The sequence below is a fragment of the Eubalaena glacialis genome, chromosome X, assembly GCF_028564815.1.
Source record: "Eubalaena glacialis isolate mEubGla1 chromosome X, mEubGla1.1.hap2.+ XY, whole genome shotgun sequence".
NCBI lineage: Eukaryota > Metazoa > Chordata > Mammalia > Artiodactyla > Balaenidae > Eubalaena > Eubalaena glacialis.
Window position 1 is genome coordinate 116861965 of NC_083736.1, and position 23712 is coordinate 116885676.

Sequence of the window (23712 nt, forward strand, 5' to 3'; positions counted from 1 at the left end):
CTCCATATCAACACCTGCCTCTACAGTCTTGTCAACAGTGGAAGAGAGGGTTGGAAAGCCAGCAACTAAATGCAACCATGCTGAAGTGCCACATGTCACATCTGCTCATATATCATTGCCTAAAGACAATCTTCCCGTGTGTCCAAGAGTAGAGAGAAACCAGATACTCAGAGACTTCCCTATAGCAAAAAAGATGCAAAGGAAGTTTGACATTGGTGTGTAAAACCTGCCCTTGAACCTAATAACAACACTCAAGCTTCTAGAGAGATGATGATTCAGGAACAGAATGATATTAAAAGTACTTAGGCTTTTGGCCCCAAGTGAAAAATCAAAGGATCACCACTTATTTGCCTCACATTAATTGGGAACTCTGATCCAGAATTCTTTCTTTTTCTTCCATAAACATCTACCCTCCCCCCTAAAATAAAGAATAAATATCAAATTTCAGAAAGAACAAAGGAACTTCTCTCACCCTCAAAGGTGATATCAAAGAAAATAATAAGATGGAAGACATGAGCTCCTGGGTGCGAATTTTATTAAAGATGCAAGAAATTCTTGCATAAAGAATGTACTTTCTTTAGTAACGCTTCAAATATACAAACATAAGCATATGCACGTGCGTGCATGCGCAAAGAAACACACACACACAGCCCTACATACTTGGCATAGCTTACTGGCTATTTAACAACTAATAGGGAAAATGGGAAAATTACTTTTACAGAGATAGATGATTTCTCCTTGCCAGGAAGCCTTTCATTAAAAGGTTCTAAATTCATCATAAACTATTTAGGCCATGACTCAAGCCAGAATATCTGTAAGAGAGGCTGTTTTCATTCATTCCCTCTATGTCATGCTCAATTTCCATTCCTGAAGTTCTATGATTGCACATATACTCAGGACCCAAAACTCCCCATTGCAACCAAGAGTAAAGTATTGGTTAAAGCCAGTCTGCTACATTAAGCCAAATCAATTTAGTAAACATTTGCTGAGTGTGTACTATGTACAGGGCACTGTGCAAAGTGGTATGGGAAATTCAAAGTAGGTAGGATTTCCCTCAACCTAGAATTCTCACTGTCTGAAATAAGCTGTTAAGAAGACCAGTCCCCTAATGCTTGGTAGGGCCAATCAGTGCTTTAGATCAGAGTTCAGAACAAGGGAGGACGCACATCTAGCAGCTTCAGTCAAGAAGGACTTTGGAAAGAGATAAGGACTGCACCGTGTCTCCATCAATGGATCTGCCATGGTTAGGGACAAAGGAAGGAAGTGGACAGCCTATGGTCAGAAAAGAGTATGGAGAAAGTCACTGAAAGGGAAAACCCAAAGTTGGCCAAATGCGTAGAAGAGATTGGTGATGATTAAAGGAGACTGAGCTTTTTTTTTTTTTAAAAAAAAAAAAAAAAAAAAACAACCTTCCTTAATCAAAATCTCTGGAGATAAAGAAGGGTGTCAGGAATTTGCCTTTTTGAAAACACCCTACACACACCAGTTAATCCCAATCCAAACCAAAGTTGGTGACCACTTCCCTGCACTATTTGTATATTTGCCCTTACTAATGTCTCTTTCTGGACTACCCTTTCCCTTCATCTCTGTCCATCCCTCAAGGTCCAGCTTAATTGCAGCCTCTTCCAAAAAGCCTTCTTTGATGTTCCCCACCACGATAGGTAGATTAGTCCTCTCCCACTGCCTTGTGGTGGGAGATACAGGGAAACATGAGAGCTGAGGTATAAGGGAGTGTTGAGGGCTCTAGAAAGAGATAGATTTCCAGGGAAGGAACATAGATTTGCACTTGGAGTTTTATTCATTTGAGTTGAGGTTGCTACATGAGTGTAAAGTAGAGGCTTAATCAAAAACAAAGTAAAGCTGTCCAGGCCCAGAATGTGATGGAACATTCACATTACATGTGTTACATCTCTCCAAGCCAAAATTATTAAAAATCCCTGCCAGTTTCTTAATGCCTGGAACATAGAAGGCATCTGATATATTTTTTTTTAATTTGAAGACTGAAGTAATAATCAAGGGTCTATATATGCTGTTTGTAAAATCCCTGTGTTATCAAGAACTATGCTGGTTTGCAATAGATAGACCATTTAAAAAATGTCTTAAATCTCAATTCAAAAAACTTTTTTGGATACTTCTGCATATCAGACACTATTGATGGGGTTAAACACAATGATGGGTTTAATTCCTTGCCTCCCCCTTTTCAAGCAACTAATAATCCAATGGAGGAGACACATAGGTACTGTAATACCAGGCCTAATGAGATTTCTGTTAAATAGAACTAAAAGCAAGTGCTGACGGAGGGTGAATTCTAATTAGGAGAATGAAAGAATTGAGGAGTAGCAGGTTTTGCAGGTTTGTTTGAATCTGAGATGCATAGAAACCAGTGGTTGTCTATCCTTGGTAGATTCTCACCTTTTAGAGCCCTGGTGGCTCGGGAAAAGCCTATGCTTTCTATTTCCCTCCATACCAGGATGAGCACGTGGAGAAATACAAGTGGGATTCTTTGTTTGATCCAATTTGGGGAAAGAGGAGGGCTGGGAAACGCGGACTTGTGCCTGTGGGAAATAGAAGCCAGCGAGAGGGCAGCCAATAACCTGTCAAATCCTGACAGGAAAGTCAGCACGCAATATGAACTCCGTGTTGCTGATCGTGGGAGAAATGGCAAAAAGAAACAGAAGGGTTAAAGAGGACACGGCATTCCTAAACTTAATTGAGTCTGAATTCCCCACCTCCAATCCCAAAGCCAAATATGAGCCTATGCAGGGGAGTGCCACAGCTGCAGGAGATCTCATCTGCAGAAGGAGGGGTTGGACAAGCTGACCTCTTTATTGTGCTCAAACTCTGATATATTATGGTCCTTTTGTATATCCCAGGGTCCACCAGAAGGGTAAGGGACAAAGCTGATTGGTTCTGGGATTGTAAAGACAAAACAAAGTACTATCCCAATCACCCAGCAACCTTAGGCTACTTCCTGGAGAAAGCCATAGGAAAGAAAAGGGTAATTAGGAGTTACAAAATATCTGCGAAATCTTAGTTCATATGCTTGGGAGCAGCCTAAGCCCTGGGGACCAACAGTACAGACAGGAAATCAATATTAAATACTCTTTGTACATTAGCTCCTGAAAGTTCACGATCAACTTCTGAAAATGATCCTCTATAAAAGGCAGCTAAACCTTGGGCAACCTTCATGTGGCTTGGTGACATACAGGCTAAAGAGTCCCCAAGGGACCCGTGGAAGTCAAAGAACAGGAGTTATAGATGATTTTTACAGCGCGTCATTGGGGCTCTAGGCAGGGTAATTCAACCCTGCATTTGCATACAATAAGCACTTCAACTGTGTCCTCAATGAGAAGTACTCACTTGCTAAAAATTTGGGAGTCAGCTAAAAGTTGAAGATCTGGTGTACAGGGAAGAAAGTGGGAAAGGTAAGGGAGAGTAGGGAAGAGTCTGCATCAGGGAGACTGTTCGCAGCAGGGGCCTCCCTCAATTTCCTCTAGAGAAAAAAATTCTTCCCCTAAGCAGCTAGTACGCTCTGTAGGAGAGAGGAAACAGAATGATATCCCTCCCTGCTGGAGATGCGACGATGGCCTACACTCTCTTGTCACTAGATGGTCACTAGATCCTGATCTCCCCATCAGGCTGAATTCGGTCGCCAGCTGTTACAAAGCGTGCACGCTTGTGCATCTGTATGCACATGTGTGTGTGAGCTCTTGTGCTTCTGAGAACATGCGTGAGTTATTATGTGTCCAAAATAACATAGGAAAAGAATTGAAGGGTAAAGGGTCTCCCTGAGATTAACTGCACTTCAAATGCCCCAAATCCTGAAGCCAAACGTGAGCCTAAAATGGCCCATATACATTCTAACCTTATTTTTTGTAATGGACCCTCTTAGCGGGCGGTCTCAAACAGAGTAATATACATAACCTTTCACTTGCCTGTTATCAGCTAACAAACACTGTTGCCATGGTGGATGGGTCATCCAGTCACCTGTCCTCATATTCCCAGTGTTCACATTAAACTAAAAAAAAAAAAAGTTGTCTAAATATTCAGAAAAGGGGGAAAAACAGGCTGATTTTCTATTTATCTTCTCCCCAAATCTATTTGTTTCTGCATCCCAAAATACTGACTAGTATAGCTCCCTGAAATAGGGACGGAGACTGTATGTTTATCTTTTCGCTAATTTAATGAAAATTTGGACTTCTGTCTGTGTTTCCACCACTAGATATTTTCAAGGCTAGTAACTTCAAGTGAAAGCAAATGAAGGTTTTTAAATATACAAACTGCATTAAATCTTTGCAGGGCACCTCTGCAGTTTGGAACCTCTCCCTCTTCCAAAATAACATTATCTTGCACCCCAGCAGTATACTGGCAACCTTTAGCTATTACACTTGGAAATTGAAATCAATTTCCCTTTCCCAACTCTGCCTTTATGGCCAGGTGTTTGTAAGGTTATTTTGTAGGCAAAAGTGTCTCCACAGTTCAATGGAGCTGATGAACTGGGATGTGGAAAGCCACCCCACTGACAAACCCACGCACCTAAGGTTGAAATGAGAGACGTGCTGTTAGTGAACGGGTTATAGGCTGGCATTCAGATCTAGTCATAGGGCCATCCTCTGCATACGGAGACACTGTCCACACATTTTCTTCTTAACTGCCCTTACACTCCTCAGGGCATGGGTGATATACATTTGCTTTAATTACCTTGATGGCTTCAGAGTATTTCTCTTAAATGACTAGCAGTTAATTCCTGGGTACATAAAAGATCCTCTCAAGCATCTCCTAGAGACACTAAACTGATCTGGAAGTAGGAAACAATAAGATCAAAGAGGACTGAGGTGTCTGTCTGGAATGGAGGAAGGAAAACAATTACAGCAAGGGTTCTTTAACTTATCAGTGTGATAAGAATGCAGATTCCAAGGCCCACCTTCTTAGAGATTCCAATCCCTTAAATTTAAGACAGGATGTAGAAACCTACACTGTAATAAGAATTATTGTGAACAATTCTGAAGCAATGGCCTCATGACCACTCTTTGAGAAAAACTAAATTAGAGAAAGAGTTTTAATTCATAAAATTCATAAAAAGGAAGTGGTGACATCGTTTCAGATGAAGCGATACTAAGCTATCAGGAAAGGAAGGCATCAGTGACCGTGATGGAGGAAAAACAGCCTAAGCAACAGTGGTCCAAACTTGGCAGACCAACGAACCAAAGGAAGTTGGCAAAAGCTGCATAAACTTCATTAAATATCTATAAAAGCCTATTTGTATAGAGATTAATGCCCCATTCTAATCTCACCACCTGCAGTACAATAGCAAATGCAGCAATTACACAAAGTTCAGTGCACAGAACTCGGTACACAGCAGATATTCAGTAATGGACAGACTAATGGGTAGAGAGCAAAATGGATTTTTTTCCATAGAGGAACCTCAAGAAACATTTGGGGTGGGGAGAGGATATGATTCATAGCCTATGGCCACAAAGCTTTCTGCCAGCTTTGGATGGTGGGACCACAGTCAAAGAACAAGAAGTAAGTGCAGCACACTTGCGCCTGTTCCCACAATGCCCGTTCCCAAAAGCTACGATGTTTGGCAATTGCACTGAAGACTTCACATTTTCTGGCCCCTGTCTCAAATCCTTGGCTTTCTGTCCCTTTCCTATTTATTACATAGGCAGTACACGTACACAGGATGAACTGCATCAAACTCAGGTCTTTGCCTTGCATAGGGGGCTACACTGGTACACTGGCTACTCAGAAAGGAGGTCAGCTATGGTGCATTTCCAAAGGAAATGACTGAGGATGGAACATGGGAAAATAAGTCCCCTCCATGGGCTCTAAGAACACTTTGTTTTGTCTTATACAGTAGGGAGGCAACAATTCCCTCCCCAGATTATTCTGAAACATTATGAAGCAGAGGCAATAAATCTGGGAAAGCAGGGGTCAATGAAGCAAAACAGATGAGCATGTGATCTGAAGTCAAAAAGACCTGGATCTGAATCCAAGCACTGCCATGTGGAAACTGTTAGACCTTGGGAAGGAAATTCAACTGTTCCAAGCCTATTTTCAGATCTGTAACTTGAGAAGGACAATAATAAAACTTCTCTCTTTCATGGTATTATTTTGAGGATTGATTAAATGAGATTAATGCAAAGAATTTAACACAATACTTGACACTTAATAAGTACTCAACACAAGAAATCATCTTTATAATGACATGCCATAAGCCATAGCAACGTGAGGAGATCGTGTTTGTAAGGACATAGAGAAGCATTCCTACTTCTGTCCTGTCTATGTTGCCTTGGAGATAGAGGAGAGTGGAGAGGGATTTGTGTACTGATGCTAATTATATATAAATATCTCAGGTAGTTGTTTTTACTATTATTGCCATCTGCTAGAGGCTCTGATTGATACTTCCTTCCCTTGTCTCCATGTGCTGCCTCTTCAATCTTCAATCTCTTCAATCTTCTAGCCCCCATAGTAAGTCTGAGCCTCCTTAAATGACTGGGCCTCAATTTCTCTGTATCCAGATCAATTTGGCTAAAATTCAAAAGCTAACTAACATCATGCAAAATCTAGTTAATACCAGTAAGAAACTAGAATAACTAGCAAGTGATAAGATTATAACAAAATTGACTCTCTCCAACACACTTTAAAACACACAGATTCACAACTTTTACTGGCATTAGCTGTCTCCATCCCATACTCCCATCAATCCAAAAGATGATTTGTAGAGCCTGTCAGGGGGACTGCTCTGGTATTTTCTTGTTTTCATGAATAACAGTTGGGGTTTTGACATACTTTCAGAACTGGTAGCAATGGTACCACCTTACATTTGTATAATAATTGTTTTCAAAGTACTTTCGAATAGGCAATCCTCATGATAACTCTGTGGTAGAGCCTTTGAAGAGAAGAGACACAAAAAAGATAGTCAAAATATGACAAAGATTGAGAGACTGAGACAAAGAGACAGGCTGCAATAAAGAGAAAGACAGAGACAAGGAGGCAGACACAGAGATACAGACACTGAGAGAGAGGTGGCCTGAAGTCACCAAATGTGAGATAACAGAATTAAAAAGCAACCAGAAGAGTAAACTAGACAGGAACAGTCAAAGCAGAAAACAGGTGAAATGAAAAGGCAAGGGGGAAAAAAAAATCAAAGACCTTATAAATGAATAAACCCTGAGTGTGGCCCTTCAAGAGGGAAAGGGGCTGTCAGCCAAGGCGCTCCTCCTGGATGTCCTATTCAGAACACTGGTGAACTCAAAGGGCCATCAGTCAGGAAAAATGCATGAGCAAGGAAGGCCTGAAAGATAAAGCTTATTTTCTCAATTAGTTTTTAACCCTTAACTCCTTTTATAAACATGAAACATGATCTTTCCCTTTGTTGTGATAAATCCTCTCTGAGGGAGCTTGCCACCCGACTGTTCGAGAATCACTGATATAGGGCAACTAGAGTGTGTGCTACTGATTTCCATCAGTCAAGAAAAACTGATCAAACTTTGCTTTCTACCATTAAAAATGCTATAACATCAAATATTGTTTTCTAAGCCACACATGCCCCCTGCCCTCTTTTGAAATACTCTCGTCTTCACACTGTTCCCTTTCCCTCACATCCTCCAAATGCAACAGGGAAGAACAAATCTGACTCCATATTAGATCTGTTTCTTTCACTTTAACCTTTGGATTTTACTGCTTTTGCTTCGAATTAAGAATGCTGCCTATGGGACTTCCCTGGTGGCCCAGTGGTAAAGAATCTGCCTTTCAATGCAGGGGACGCGGGTTCGATCCCCGGTCAGGCAACTAAGCCTGCACCACAACTACTGAGCTCGCATGCCTCAGCAAGAGAGCGTGCATGCTGCAGACTACAGAGTCCACATGCTCTGGAGCCTGCGTGCCACAACTACAGAGCCCACGCGCCCTGAAGCCCGCACGCCACAACTAGACAGAAAAACCGCATGCCACAACTAGACAGAAGCTCGCGTGCCACAACAAAAGATCCCGTATGCCTCAACGAAGACCCCGCATACTGCAACTAAGACCCGACGCAGCCAAATAAATAAATATTTTTAAAAAAAGAATGTTATCTATAACCTGAAATATACAGGATAGCCCATTCTCAAGGCTCTGACCTTTAAGGGTATAACACTTTTCCATTCATATAGAGATTAAAAAGTTGCAGAACAGAGAATAACATTTGTCTTGTTGGAGGTTTATAGGAACGTTGTGACCTGACCTACGTGGACAGCTGCAAGAACAAAGGATTCCTACACCAAGAAGCCTGCAACAACCAACCACACCCCCTCCCTCACCCTGACTTTAAAAATGCTTTACTGAAACCCTTCAGGGAGTTCGGGTTTTGGGGGTGCATGGGCCACCCATCTCCTTGCATGGCCCTGCAATAAACCTTTCTTTGTTCCAAACTCCAACATTTCAGTATTATTTGGCCTTACTGTGCGTTGGGCACGCAAACTTGCGTCCGGTAACACAAACGCACACATGGTGACAAACTTGCCCATCCCTTGAAACTCACTGGCCTAGACAAAGCTCCAGGTGAGATGCAGGCTGTAGAGCAGGACAAAAACTTCAAGTGAGGAGAATGCTGTTTCTTTACAAATAGTCAAAGTTGACAATGGTGCATTTCCAGTAAGGGTAGACGTCATCTCTCCCACCGATCTTCCCGGAATTGCCTTCTTCACAATGCCTTTCCTTCTGTCATCAATAGTCCTGGTCTGAGATCTTATGTACTGCTGGGGCAGAAGCTATAATAAGGAGATTTGATGCCCTTTTTAAGGCTTAAAAGACTGTATTTTCCCTGTGAAAATGCTTACAGTAACTGCAAGAAGATACTGCTGCTACTTCATAAAAGCAAGGCAGCATGCCCATCTCAGTCCATCCTCAGTGGGTGAAGGGGTCCACTGGCAGCGAAGTGAAGCTAATGCCAAAGGAAAGTCATTAGAAACAGAAGCAGGGGACACGCAAAGAGCAGCTTCCAACTGAGCTCAGCTGAGTTCCCCTCCTGACAGATGGGGCAATATTTCTGTGTTGGGGGTGGGGAAGGAAGTCAACCTCTGACTTTGATAAGTCTTCTTCAGATGTTACCAGGTCACTTGAATAATGACCTGGGGCGGGATTTCAAAAAAAATTTGTAAAAGCCATATCCCAATAGGCAGGCAGCTAGGACGCCATACCCTTGCCTTGTCTCGTTGCATCAACAGGAAATCACTGACTGCTGTGTTTGAAGGAAATAAAACAGGTTCATTTTACTACACACTTCACAGAGGGGTAGAAGTAGCGGGGAACTCAAATACATGGCAGCAGGTGGGAGCAGGAAAAACTGTACTGAGCAATTTGAATTGCATTGCAAATGGCACCACGACCAGAAAACTGAAGTCCCTGCTGCATCGCTGGGAACTGGCTAAAGGGCAGTACCATTAAGTATGGGTATCGTCCCCCTGTGAGACAATGAGTTTACTCTCATCATCATCACTGCCTCAAACCTTCCCTTGGACGAGACAGGGACCTTAAACTCTGACCATAGCCTAAGCCTCTCATCTTGACCAGCTGCTTTAAAAATTACATCAGGGGCCAGACAAAATCGGAAGCATCAGTTTTCTCCATCCCTACAGCAAGAGAACCAATTCAAAGTAACATTTAGGGTCAGTAGGTGGGATGCATTATCTTTGTATATGAAGAACAGCAAAGAGAAAACTGGGGTTGTAGAAAAGAGAAGGAAGACTTGCCTCGGAAGTCTTCTGACAGAAGTTCCTCTAACAGGACCTCTAACAGGTTAGGCAGACTGCTACTTTTGACTAACTGGCTAAAAGTGTGCAGTGCAATGCTGATAATGTATACTCAGAGGTGCCTCTATAAGGCAGCATAGAGGGAGTCACTCATTTCTCCCACCTTGTCAGAAAGCCTCATTGTAAGTCAAAGGAAACCTTTACATGTTGGCCTATAAGCTAACTGAAGCACAACCCTGTGGTTGGAGGATTTGATTTTTTGAGAAAACCAAATTGGAGAAACCTGGGTTCAACCACTGGCTGTCCCCCTTCCTAGGGACAAGACCTCGGACAAGACAGCCTACAGTCTCTGAGTCTCACAGTCACCATCTACAACACAAGATTTCTTATGATACTTACTTTGTAGAACTAGTGTGAGGGTTAAAGGAGATAATGTACGTAGAGTCAGTGGCACAGGTCACAGCACAAAATAATGGCAGTTATAGTAATTGTTATTATTATTACTACCACTACTGTAACAGTTCTCTTGAGAGTTACCAAAAGAGGCTAGTCATTATTAAGAGCTCAAGTTTGGCAGCAAGACTTGAGTTTCAGTATGTGCTCCACCGCTCCATAGCCTAGCACCTTTGCCCAGGTCACTAACCCCCTCCGTACCTCTGTTCCCTTGCCTGCCTCACAGGATTGTGAAGATTAAATAAACTAGCATATGTGAAACACTTTGAAACAGTGCCCGGCACAGAGTAAGTGCCATATAAATATTAGCTACTATTATTAGTATTTTGGTAAACATCTTGAGGGCTTCGCTTACAGGTCCCCACGGTACCTCCAGCTCACAGCAGTTTCTCAGCCTGTGCTGCTAAACCTACTATCTCCACTAAAAGCCTAAATCTAACCACTAAAACTTCAGCCCACAAATGAAGGTTTGGAACCACATCTGCTTGTTAAGATTCTGTCCGCAAAGGCATGTGCCATCACACTTCTCCAGAATCCAACCCTCTGTCGTCTCCCATTTATGAGTCACTGAGATGCCATAGTTGCATCTGTCACAGTAGATTATGTTATGTCAGGAGGACAATGCAACAGCAGACACAACTGGTTGTGGCATGTAAGAAAATGACAAATAAGTCCCAGGAATTTGAAAAGACAGTTTTCTAAAGGGAGGGCAGGTGCCGAGCCTGGATGTGAAGTGAAAACTACTTACAAATTGAAAGATGGAGAAAGGGTTTCTTCATTCCAGATTTGGCCCTGGGCCAAGTTGGAAGTCCACATAATTTACATTTACATCCTTCCTTCTATTCTCTCAGTGTACCCAATGTCTGGATCGACTACTGCGGTAACCCAATTAGGTCTATCTGCCGTAGATGGGACCTTTATTCCAGAATGTTCCCTCTCAGCTCCCTCCTGTCTTGCTCAAAACCCCAAATTCTACTCCTTCAGTATCTTACCTAGGATATACGAGGCTGATCAGATCTTACCGTGTTACTCTTCTCAGCGGTATATTTCATTGTAAAAGACTTTAGCAGCTTTAGCCTAGGAAAATGTCTCTCTGAGAAAAAAAGGCAGGGACTTTTTGAAAGATAGAGATATGTGAAGAGATTAGGCTAGTTGTGGGGGGGAACCTTCGGAAGTGCCTACTGAACTCACTCGTTTTTTTCAGCAAATAAATATTGACACTATGTGTTAATTCTTTCCCAAGCACAAGAACTTCAGCAATTTAAAAAAAAAAAAAAAAAGATGAGGTCCCTGAGGTCATTTATGTTCTAGTAGGGAAGAAAATAACCAAGAAAAATATAATTTTGGATTATGTGAGCAACATGAAGGGAATTATTTAGGACAATGATAGAAGAGAGGTTAACAGGAATGAGGGCGATTGAAAAATCATATAGTATGGTAAGGGATGATTTCCTATGGGGCATGGGGCAGGTCCTATACAAGCTTCAAGAGCAAGGTGAATCAGAACACATTAGTCCACGAATCTTACTTCCTACAAGAGGAGAGTGGAGGAAAGTGTCTGGGATCTGTACACCCTAACTTTGAAAGCTTCATTTCTTTTGTGGGCAAAGAACACCCACTGTCCCTAAAATACAGCTTCTTTTCTTACCTTTCTGCTTCAGTTACTCTCTCAAATGTCATAAATGACTTCCTTTCTACAAATCTTGCTTTTTAAAAATTTTTTCAATACATGATATCTTGGTAACTTATGTAACAATGATCTTAGCGTTTGAAATCTTCTGAAATTATTTCATATGGGATAGTTGTTTTCTTCTTCTATTTCAACTAGTGTTTCACCCACTATGGTCCATAGACTACCTGTTTCTGAATTACTGTGTGAGCCTATAAAAGAAGCAGATGGCGAAACTAAGGTTCAGGGGGCTGTTGGGTACACTGTGATGGGACAATGGCCACAGAGCCAGAGAAAAACCGCTGATCTGAAGTTTGACCTTACTCAGCACCATTTATTTGAGGACTATGGACTCACAGACTTTTGCAGCTTGCTTATGGATTCCCAAAGACTCTGGGCTAAAGAGAACCTTAAACAACATGGTCTATTTTCCTTGATACTCCATGCTATATGCAAGTTTAAGACAGTGTTTCTCAGGTTCTCTGCATGGACAATGTGTGGACCACCTAGGTCATACTCACCTTGTGGCTCTTATTTAAATGTAGATATGAGGTATATGCGTATTTTCTGTACTATCTTACTTTTTCTGTAAATCTAAAACACTTCTAAAATTAAAGAAAATAATCATCAAAAGAAAAAAAGATGGCAGAGTAAACATTTTAATACTAATGATTTGAGAGAAATAATTACCAACAGACACACAATAAAAGAGATGCAGTTAAGAGTGAGGAGCAAAGGAAAGATTAAATATATGGGCAAATCTAAATAAGTACTGACTATGCAAAACAATAATAATGTCTTCTGGGGTTTACATAATACATGTTATTAAAATATGCAGTAATAATAACACAAAGGTGGGGGTGGTAGATACAGTTAAAGAATCATCATGGCATTGCTTTGCCTAGAAAGTCAGAAAAATGTTAATAACTTAATTCTCTAATAAGTCAAGAATGCATGTTATAACTTCTCTCATAACCACTAAAAGAATAATAAGAAAAAATATATAACCAATAAACTAATAGAAAGGAGGAAAGAAAATGTTCAAAATATACTTAATCTAAAATAAGGAAATAAAGTATAAGGGAACATAGAATAGGTGGGACAAATAAAAGATAAAAACAACTAGTTAGAAGTTATGCTCAGCCCTCCATGTCCACGTATGCAGAACCTGTGGACATGGAGGGCCAACTATATACCACACCATTTTATATAATGGACATGAGTATCCACAGATTTTGGTAACAACAAGGGTCCTAGAACCAATCCCCTGCAGATACCGAGGGATGACTGTATACTTAAACCCAAATAGATAAACAGTTTCATTACATATGAATGGCATAAATACTCCAATAAAAATACACAGATCATCAAACTTGATTAAAAACAACAAATATATGCTGCTTTCAAGAGATATACCTTACATACAAGGACAAAGAAAGGCTGAAAGTTACGGGACAGAATAACTTAAAGTAAAAGGATAGAAAAGATATATTATGCTTCCACTAGAAAAAAAGAGCTGGTATTCTTCTAGTAAAACAGAAAAAGTAGACTTTATTGTAAGATACATGACTGATGATAAAAAGAGACATATTTTGATGAAACATTCCATCAAGAAGATATAAAAATGTTTAATTTGTATGCACCTACGAATATGGCATCAAAATACTGTATGTGAAACAAAAATTGATAGAACAAAAAGAGAAAGAGAAATCAAGTTAGATTTATTCCAGGAATGTAAGGCTGGTTTGACTTTCAAAAACAAATCATAGCAATTCAATACATGAACAAAATCAAGAAAAAAAAAAGATATTCTCAATAATGTAGATAAAGCATTTGATAAAATTCAGAATCCATTCATGATTTTTAAAAATAACTCTTAGCAAACTAATACTAAAAGGAATATCTTTAGTATAGAAAAGGACTTAACATAGAACCTACAGCAAACATAATGCTTGAAAGTGAAATGCTGAAAGCTTTCTTCCCTGACATCAGGAATAAGACAAGAATGCCCCCCATCACTGCTAGTATTCAGCATTACACTCAAGATACTCACTGGAGCAAGAGGGCAAGGAAAAAGAACTATAATTTTAAGGACTGGAAAGGAAGAAATAAACCCCTCTATATTTTCAGATGACAGAATTGTATATATAGAAAATATAAAGGAATCAAAAGGTAAACTATGATAATACTTAGTACCATGACTAGAATCATAGTCCATATACACAGAGCAGTTGTATTTCTATATAATATCCACAAATAATAAGAATATATATTTTTAAAGATATCATTTACAATAGCAACCAAAAGAAAAGAAATACCAAATCCGTAGGAATAAATCTAATGAAAGATATATTCTATACAGAAAAACTGGGACTTCCCCGGTGGCGCAGTGGATAAGACTCCGAGCTCCCAATTCAGGGGGCCTGGGTTTGATCCCTGGTCCAGGAACTAGATCCCACATGCATGCCGCAACTAAGAGTTCACATGCCACAACTAAGGAGCCCGCCTGCCGCAGCTAAGGAGACCATGTGCCTCAACTAAGGAGCTGGCAAGCCACAACTAAGGAGCCCTGGAGCTGCAACTAAGACCCAGAGGAACCAACCAACCAAACAAACAAATAAATAAATAAATCTTTAAAAAAGAAGAAGAAGAAAAACTATGCGGCATTATTGGTAGAAAGTAAAGAAGGCTGAAATAAATGGAGAAATACACCAAGTTCATAGATTGGGACACTCAATATTTTAAAGAGGTTGACTCTCCCAAATTGATCTACCTATAGATTTATTACAATTCCAATTAAAATCTTACAGTTTTGGTGGAAATTAGCAACATAATTCTAACATTTAAATGGAAATGAAAAGAGCCAAGAATGGTCAAGTGTCAATCTTTAAAAGGAAAACAGTGTTGAAGCACTTATACTACGAGATAACCAGTATTATTATGAACCTACAATAATTAAGACGATACGGTATGGTAGAAAGGGACCAATGGCACATAACATGAAGTCCAGATATAGACCAACACATATATAGATACTTGATGAATGACCAATGTGGCACTGGAAGGCAGTGGGAAGATGAAGTATTGGATAACTTAGATATCAATAGGGAAAAAGTGAACCTTAACCCTTACTACACACCATGCACAAAAATAATTTCAAGATGGATTACAGATCAACGTGTGAAAGATGAAACAACACAAATTCCAAAAAATAACATAGGGCAATATCTTCAAGACCTTGAAATAGAGAAAGAATTCTAACCTGAAGGAAAATACAATGAATGGGTATTTATTGAAATTAGTAACTTCTATTTAAAGGAGATACCAGTAAGAAAAAGAATACACAAGGCACCAAATGGCTTTTGCAACATGTAGCTGGCAAAGGGTACATACCCAGAATAAAAAAAAAATTACCAACGCAATGTTGAATGAAATAATCCATATTCGAAAGAGTACAAACTATATAATTCACATTTTATAAAATTCAAAATAGGCAGTTAATCTAATCAATCAGAATTAGAAATCAAGATAGCATTTACCTTTGGGGAGGTGGGTGGTGATAATGAATATAGGAAATAAAGGAAGTTTCTGGGAGCTTGTAATGCTATTTATATTGACCTGTGTAATGGTTATAACAGATATTTTCACTCTGCGCTCATTCACTGTCATTTTTATTGTCTGGGTCAGAGAACCACTTCATATCACATTGGACCTTCTACTAGCTTCTTGGTTGACGGAGTCCCCTCACTATCATGGCCATCTCTCTATTACGAGCTTGACATGATGACTAGCACAAAACTTAGCATTCAAAGGGGGAACTGACTTTTTATTGATGTGAGTGAGAGAAAGAAAGTAATAGAGCAAATAAGGAAAAAAATGTAGGAATCTATGAAGGACAGAATGCATCCTTCAATACAAGACTACTTGGGAATACATTATAAAAAGCACAGTAAACCAAAACATGGAAAAGCAGGACCTACTGCATAATGTCTACTCACCTATCACACAGGGTCAGATACAAAAGAAATGAGAAAGATGTACCTAAGAACATTCTCCAGATTTTTCTTTATATATTTTAAAACCTGTTTCTTTATACACGCAAACACAAACTAATGTATGTTCACCACCTTCAGCATCCCTGCTCGTAATATCCCCTCCTTTACAATCCCAATGTTAGTGTCCTTGTTTCCTCACTGACAAAACAGTTAAAACAGTTAAGGTCATGAGCTTTTCCTTAAAGCCAAGGAAATACAAGCAGGAAAGACTCAGGCAGAAAATGAGTTAGTCTAATGGTTCTCAAAGCCATCAGTGTGAATTACAATCACCTGGAGGAGTTTGTTAAAGCACAGTCACAGGCCTTCCCCCTACAGAGTTTACATTTGAAAAGTACCATAGGAGATTCTGCTGCAGGTGGTTTATGGGGAGAGATACTGATCTCGCTCAACACCCTACATTTCCTTAGAATTATTGTGTTATCATGCTATATATATATATATATATATATATATATATATATATATATATATGCATACTCTGGGCCTAATTTTTAAAAATGTATCTTCAAGGTAGAAAAAAAATCCATAAAATTTACCAGCTGTCATAATAATTGCCTCTTTTCTGGAAACTTGCACTTGGATTTAATTATTTTGCAACAGAATACCACTGTAACATGCATTAAGGGAACCAGCTATTTAAAGGAACCCCATTGTGAATCCTTCTGTAAAGTGAAAAATTATCCCTTGATTTATTTGTTGCATAAATTCAGATTTTCATATCTGAGTTCACCTGCTGGGAAGAAACGTTCTCCCCATTGCCTAGGTCCTCTTGGCTAGCTTGCTGTTCAATATGTGACCTTCTCACAATTCTCTGATTTACATGGAACTATTTAGAAAAACAAACAAGTAGAGTTGCATGTTAACTAGAGTGATTGGATTGAAGGGCTGCCAGGAGCCAGTAGGACAGAAGACAAAAGGAACATGGGCCTCTGTATGGAAGGAAAACAAAATAAAAGGGAAGAGGTTAAAACCAAGAGAAGCATTCCGTAACTGTGAAGAGATGTAGCTATGAGGCTCAAGAGCCCTAGGCTTGAGATGTTTTTTCCAAGCTGTAGAAGGAATTAGGGGGCAAGACAGTCACTAGTTCCTTCAATAGCAAGGTAAGCTTAGGGAAATCTCTAACCTGATCTAGGGTATGACCACAGAGGAACTAGGAAGTGAAGACTAGTTAGAGAACCAAGAAGGGGAGGATGTAGGTCAGAAAGGGGCTATATTTGGAGGATATATCAAGTCAATAGTACAAGGTTATTTGTATGTCTTATTGTTTCTCTGTGCCCTGTGATAGCCTCAGACGTACAGTAGATTTGTTAAACTTAATGAAAATAGCCAAAAAGGGTGGCGTCAAAACTAACCACTGGGGACTGAATGGATGTTATTATCTCTCAGGTCACAGCCCAAAAGGAAGCCATGATGATTAAGTCATAGCAGCAAAGATGGGACTTTTTGAATCATACAGTCTATATATTAGATCAAACAAGAAGCCAACACTTTAGCAAGGAAGTTCCAAATCTCTATCACAAAACTCGTGAAGTTGCTGTGTAAGCACAATAAATAAGATGACATAGAAAAGATTCCAATGATAATGTGTAGCACATAGTAAATTTATAAAATTGTCTGTTCCCTTCCTCTTAATTCCCTACCAATCTCCACTTATTTCCAACAGATAGGACCCCTACCTCCCTTTTTTTTTTTTTTTTGCCCGTACCGCATGGCTTGTGGGATCTTAGTTCCCCAACCAGGGATCGAACCCGTGCCCCCTGCAGTGGAAGCACAAAGTCTTAGCCACCAGACCACCAGGGAAGTCCCCAGAACCCCTTTTTGTAAACATGGCATAATACTGTGGTGGGCCATGGACTACTTTGGCGAAAGTTCAATTCAACAAATTATTTCTGCACACCTAATATCTGCCCAGTACTACGGAGGACACAAAGATAAATCAAACGCAACTCCTACCTTAAAGGAGATAATAATTCGTAAGTGAAACAAGATGTGCACGAATGACCTCAATTCGAAGAACAAGCCAAAATGCCATAGATGTCTATTAAATCCCAGGGAACCCAGCGGTTATTTTTAGTTACACACAAGAGTTAATCAGAAGAAGAAATGCATAATTAATAGAATTTTTATTTTTCTTAATTGCTAGCAGTGTATCAAACCAATCCATCTGAGAGAGAGCTGGGGTCCTGTGTCACATCGTCAGGGGAGTATATGAAACAAAGAAAGAAGATTTTAGGATGGCATTAATGAGTCATCCTAAACAATGAGTCATCCTAAACAATGAGTCATCCTAAACAATCAATGGCATCATCCTAAACTCAAATGCCAAACTGTTTGCTATTCACATCTGATGGAAAATAAAGGTAGGGAACTTAGAGCTGGGCTTCTCAAGTATAGTTCTAACTGCCCCTTTGGCATGTCTTCCTGTCCCACGCTAACACAGGATACAACAGGACTCCAGAGTCTGCCATAAACAGAAAGGGCTTCTCTTCCCAGAAAAGCCATCATGTTCCCAGAGTCGGTTCTACCAAGAATTAAGCCTCTGGCTTCTTTGGGAACAAATTTATATATCTCCAATTCATACTCTTTTTGGGGGTTAATAAGTTTCAACTGTTAAAGTAGTGGTTTTCAAATTTTACTTTAGGAATGGAACTTTTTTTTTGACCCTAAGTGGTCCAGAAATCAAATATGAAAAAGAGATCAAAGTGAAGAAGGTACAGTTGAAGCAGGGCTGTGGATGTGCGGAACCCTGCTGCCCGAGCCTCCATCTTCTCCCCAGTCCCTCAGTGTCTCCTGAGGGGGCTTTGCAGAATCCCCAAGAAAAAGGTAGCCTTTGAATTATTATTATATCCGAGTCAAAATGTGATTTTAATAACTAGGCAGAATCCCTCAGAAAAGGAATGATAATATTTTTAACAAAATACCTTGATGGTCAACTGGGTGTAAAAGGCTCAATCATGACAGCCTGGATCAGAAAGAAAAAGTTTAAAAATAGAGCAAGTTAAACTTCCCCGCATAAGAATTAAAGAAGAGTTTATGGTGGGGAGAAAGGAAAAAGAATGTTTGTAATACTGTGTGATATTTGTGATGCTGCAAAATTTCACCAAACACACAAGCTTATACAGATGGTCCCTGACTTACGATGGTTCACCTTGATTTTTCGACTTTACCTTCGTGCGAAAGCAATATACCTTCAAAAGAAGCCATGCTTCGAATTTGGAATTTTGATCTTTTCCCAGGCTAGCCCTGTGCTGTACGATCTGCTCGCCTGATGCTGGGCAGCGCAGCGAGCCCCAGCTCCCAGTCAGCCCCGTGATCACGAGCGTAAACAACTGAAACACAATTCTGTACCCATACAACCATTCTGTTTTTCACTTTCAGTACAGTATTCAGTGAATTCCATCAGATATTCCATACTTTACTATAAAATAGGTTTGGTATTAAATGATTTTGCTCAACTGTGGGCTACTGTGAATGTTCCGAGCATGTTGAAAGTAGGCTAGGCTAGGCAATGATGGTCCGTAGGTGTATTAGATGCATTTTCAACTTACGATAGTTTCAACTCCTGATGGGTTTATCAGGACGTAAAGGCCGTTGTAAGACAAGGAAGACCTGTATAAGTGGGTATTTGTTGTGGAAATCAAAGAACTGAGCTCGCAGTTCTGGATTGGCATGGGACAAAGGAAAGAGAAAGAGAGTAGAGGTAGAAAGAGACCAGTAACAATGACAATACAGTGCAAGCAAAAATAAAATGTGAGCCGTTTTAATTTATAGAAAAAAAAAACTGAGAGGGCAAGGAACTTCCAGCAGAAAGTGGGATAGTGCCCTCACATAATTTTATCTAAATTTCTAAGAGCACAACTTAGATTTAGGTCCAAAAACCTATTTGGCACATGAGGGGACTCTCACTTTTCTCTGTCTGAGGATGGAACGAAATATAACTTAAAAGATTACTCTCTTGCCCTAATTCTCCAAGTTGTCAGCCCTTCGAGAGAGAGACAGAGACAGACAAAGAGACAGAGACAGAGAGACTGACTATGGGTACTTCGTTAACACTCCCAGAAAAAAAGTGGAGAAAAGGGAGAGAAGGGTGAAGTAGAAACAAGAGTAATGGAGGAGAAAAGGTAGGAATAAAAAAACAGAAAAGGAAGAGATATGGCATAAAGATAAGTAGAAGACTAGGAAAAGAGGGAAAAAATAAGGTGAGGGTAAATTTTCTAGCCAAGTCAGGAAAGCTCCTTCCAAAACTCAGAACTCAAATATCCAGTGTGGACCACACATGCATGTACCTGCTTATGTGCCCTAGTTGTTTTTATCTCCAGAAGCAGACTATCATCTCGAGAAGAGGGTTCTACAGAAATATCTTCTATTTCTCATGGCTCCTACAAATCACGTTCCAGTGCCCCCCACCGATGATGCTCAGTAAATGATGGTTAAATGAAAAAAATCACTCCTTGGTTCTCCCTGTCTATTTGTCCAGGTACATGTCCTTTCACCCTCCATGAGTAATGAACTACCTATAAATCCCTTACCACACTGTGCTATTTCAAATCTCTGGGACTTTGCACATTTTAGGTATTCCTGCCAGAAAAGTCCTTCACTCTGCCTGCCTGCCGAATTCCTAAATCCTCATCTTATGCCCACTTCCATTATTTTATTTATCATCCAACACATTCATTATCTGTATATATGTTTGCTTCACCAACTGAACTGTGAGATTTAGAAAGATACATCCTATGTCTTTCTCAGCCCTCATAGTATTCCCAACACTTCTTTCATTCAGTCAACAAATATTTATTAATCATCTATGTGTATCTTGTTAGCCAATCTGTGAACTCCTGGATAGCAATGACTGTATTACTGACACCACTAGATGACTAGAACACAGCACACCCCCTCGCACATACAGGGTGCTCAGAATGTGTTGGTTAAATTAACACAGCAATTATAAAACACTGCCAACCTCTGACTATAACCTGAATGGCTTATGTGTAAAAAGACCAGCCAGTATAAAGATTTTGGAATCGTCTTTAGACAAAGACATTACTCCGTCCCGGAGCCTTTTCTTTCCTCAGAGAGATTATTTTCTGTTTCTGCAACTTACCATTTAAAAAGCTGCGTATTGTTGTTCATTGAAACATCAGGCTAGTGAAATGATTAAAAGAAAAGGTACTGGGGGCTTCCCTGGTGGCGTAGTGGTTAGGAATCCACCTGCCAATGCAGGGGACACGGGTTCGAGCCCTGGTCTGGGAAGATCCCACATGCCACGGAGCAACTAAGCCTGTGTGCCACAACTACTGAGCCCACGAGCCACAACTACTGAGCCTGCGCTCTAGAGCCCATGAGCCACAACTACTGAAGCCCACGCGGCTAGAGCCTGTGCTCTGCAACAAGAGAAGCCACCGCAATGAGAAGCCCGCGCACCGCAACGAAGAGTAGCCCCAGCTTGCCGCAACTAGAGAAAGCCCGCGTGCAGCAACAAAGACCCAACGCAGCCAAAAATAAATAAATAAATTTATTTTTAAAAAAAAGAAAAGGCACTGGAATAAGACAAACCTGGGTCTAAATTCTGATTATTACTTATTACTTGTGTGATCTTGGGCAAGTTACCTGATCTGAGTCTCAATTTCCTCACCTATAAAATGTGGAGAAAAATAAATACCAATTCTCCACATTAAATATGTAATAAGGAAACTGACAGGTAGTAAGTGATCAATTAGCATTAGCCAACAATATTGAAAAGTATAATCAAGGCTCAGTATATATCCTTCCCCCTCCCAAAATGTCACAGGCCCTGAATGAAGCACAGTTATAGCTTAAGTGTAGCCCTTTAACTCCCCACTCACTCCTCTCCCAAAGCCCTTCCCTAGTCAGGGGCTGAGACTAGACAACTGCCTGCAAATGGACAAGAATATTCCTTTAAGCTTTCAGAGGCTTTGGGACACTGATCTGTATCACCAGGCCTACCTCTACGTTCAATGCAAAATATCCCACAGGCCACAAAGCAAATGAGGCAGCTCACTATCTGGAGTTTGGCTCCCTGTGAAGAAGCAGCTTCTCTCCTCCATTAAAAAATATATATCTTGATATATTTTGAATATATGTAAAATGTCTTCTGATAAAAAATGGATGTGGGGTCTTTAAAAAATCAGAAGCTAGGCTGAGAATGAACAGAAATAGTGCTGGAGTTATTACTAGGGAGACCAATTGCATGCAGATGGCTTGGCAAATGGTGGGGGGTGGGGGAGGCGTTAGCAGCCTGCAGTGACTTGGAAGCTGGCAGGCAAGGAAAGGGCTAATTGGAAAAGGGCCGTTTCAAGGATTCACTCTGCTGGCATGAAGCCACAAAACATGTCATTTACCTCTTTTTTTGTTTGTTTGTTTGGGGTTTTTTTGTTCGTTTGTTTGGGGTTTTTTTGTTCCTTCTGATTCCACTCATGGGGATGCTAGAGGTTAGAACACACTTTAGGCTCCAGGTCAGGGGTTGGCAAACTTTACCTGTAAAAAGCCACATTGGAAATATTTTATGCTTTGCAGACCATATGCTCTCTGTATCAGCTAATCAGCTTTGCTATTGAGGCACAAAAAGAGCCACAGACAATAGGAAAAGAATGGCTCTGACTGTTTTCCAATAAAACTTTATTTACAAAAACTGCATGCAGGCTAGATTTGGACCAGGGGTCATAGTTTGAACCACCTTTGCTCTAGATGAATTCATCTATGGGTGCCAAGAAGGGAAGCACAGAAAGAGTATTTCTGGGAAATGGGGACAACATGCACAAAGCCAAGATCATGAGGTTATGGCCATTGGCTAGCCATACGACCTTGGGTAAACTACAAAATCTGTTTATGGCTCAGTTTCCTTATCTGTGAAATGAAATGATCTCTAGGACCCTTTCCATTGCCAAAATTATATGACTTTCCTGTCACAGTAGTGATCATCAAACATTTTTCAGCATTCGGTTAAATCTTTTGTTTAATGAAGTCTTCTATACAAGCCCTAAATGCATAAAAGATGAAAATGGAGTTAGTCTATTTGAAGCCGTTGAAGGAAACCTGAAGTCCTGCTTTTCCTATTATCAATCCAAATTACTGACCATTCCCAAACTCTTGATTCTCATCCATAGTTTTAAAAATCCCCTATCCCAATAAGGGGTTGAATGATGGATAATAGCTTCATGATAAAAATAATCCATCTCCTAATTCTTTACAGGTTATGAATCTCTTTCACATATATTTTCCCCTAAACCCAAATTTCCCAAGGTAGCCTATCTTCACATTAAGGAAGAATTTAACCCAAAGGAATAACTGTAGACATTTCAGGAAACATGGCAAAGGAAAGAGGGGTTTATTTCAACAAAGATGCATGGATATACTTTGGCTTATTTTTGCTAAAGATCTTAGAAGTAGAAAAGACTGGTAAACATTCTCAAATATTTGAGCTACTTTGGCAACATTAGTCAGAATTTTTAATGAATGTGACACTTACATGACTAAGTAATCACTGTGTTGGCTTGCCCTAAATAACTTTTGTCACAGAGGCCCCTCATGCATTTCTACAATCTGCAATTAATAGGTTGAAAATTGAGCTTTCCTGTTGCACCAAGGATGGCTTGAGGACTGTTCACTACCTATATGACTATGTTTTAGCTTGTGTGCTTCTGTGTGTAAGAGAGAGACAAAGGAAGGGAGGGAAGGATGGAAGGAGGGAGAGAGGGAAAGAGAGAGAGGGAGAGGGAGAGATTTCATTTGCTGAGAAAATGGAGGAAGAGGAGAAGAAGGGGGGATGCATTAAAGACAG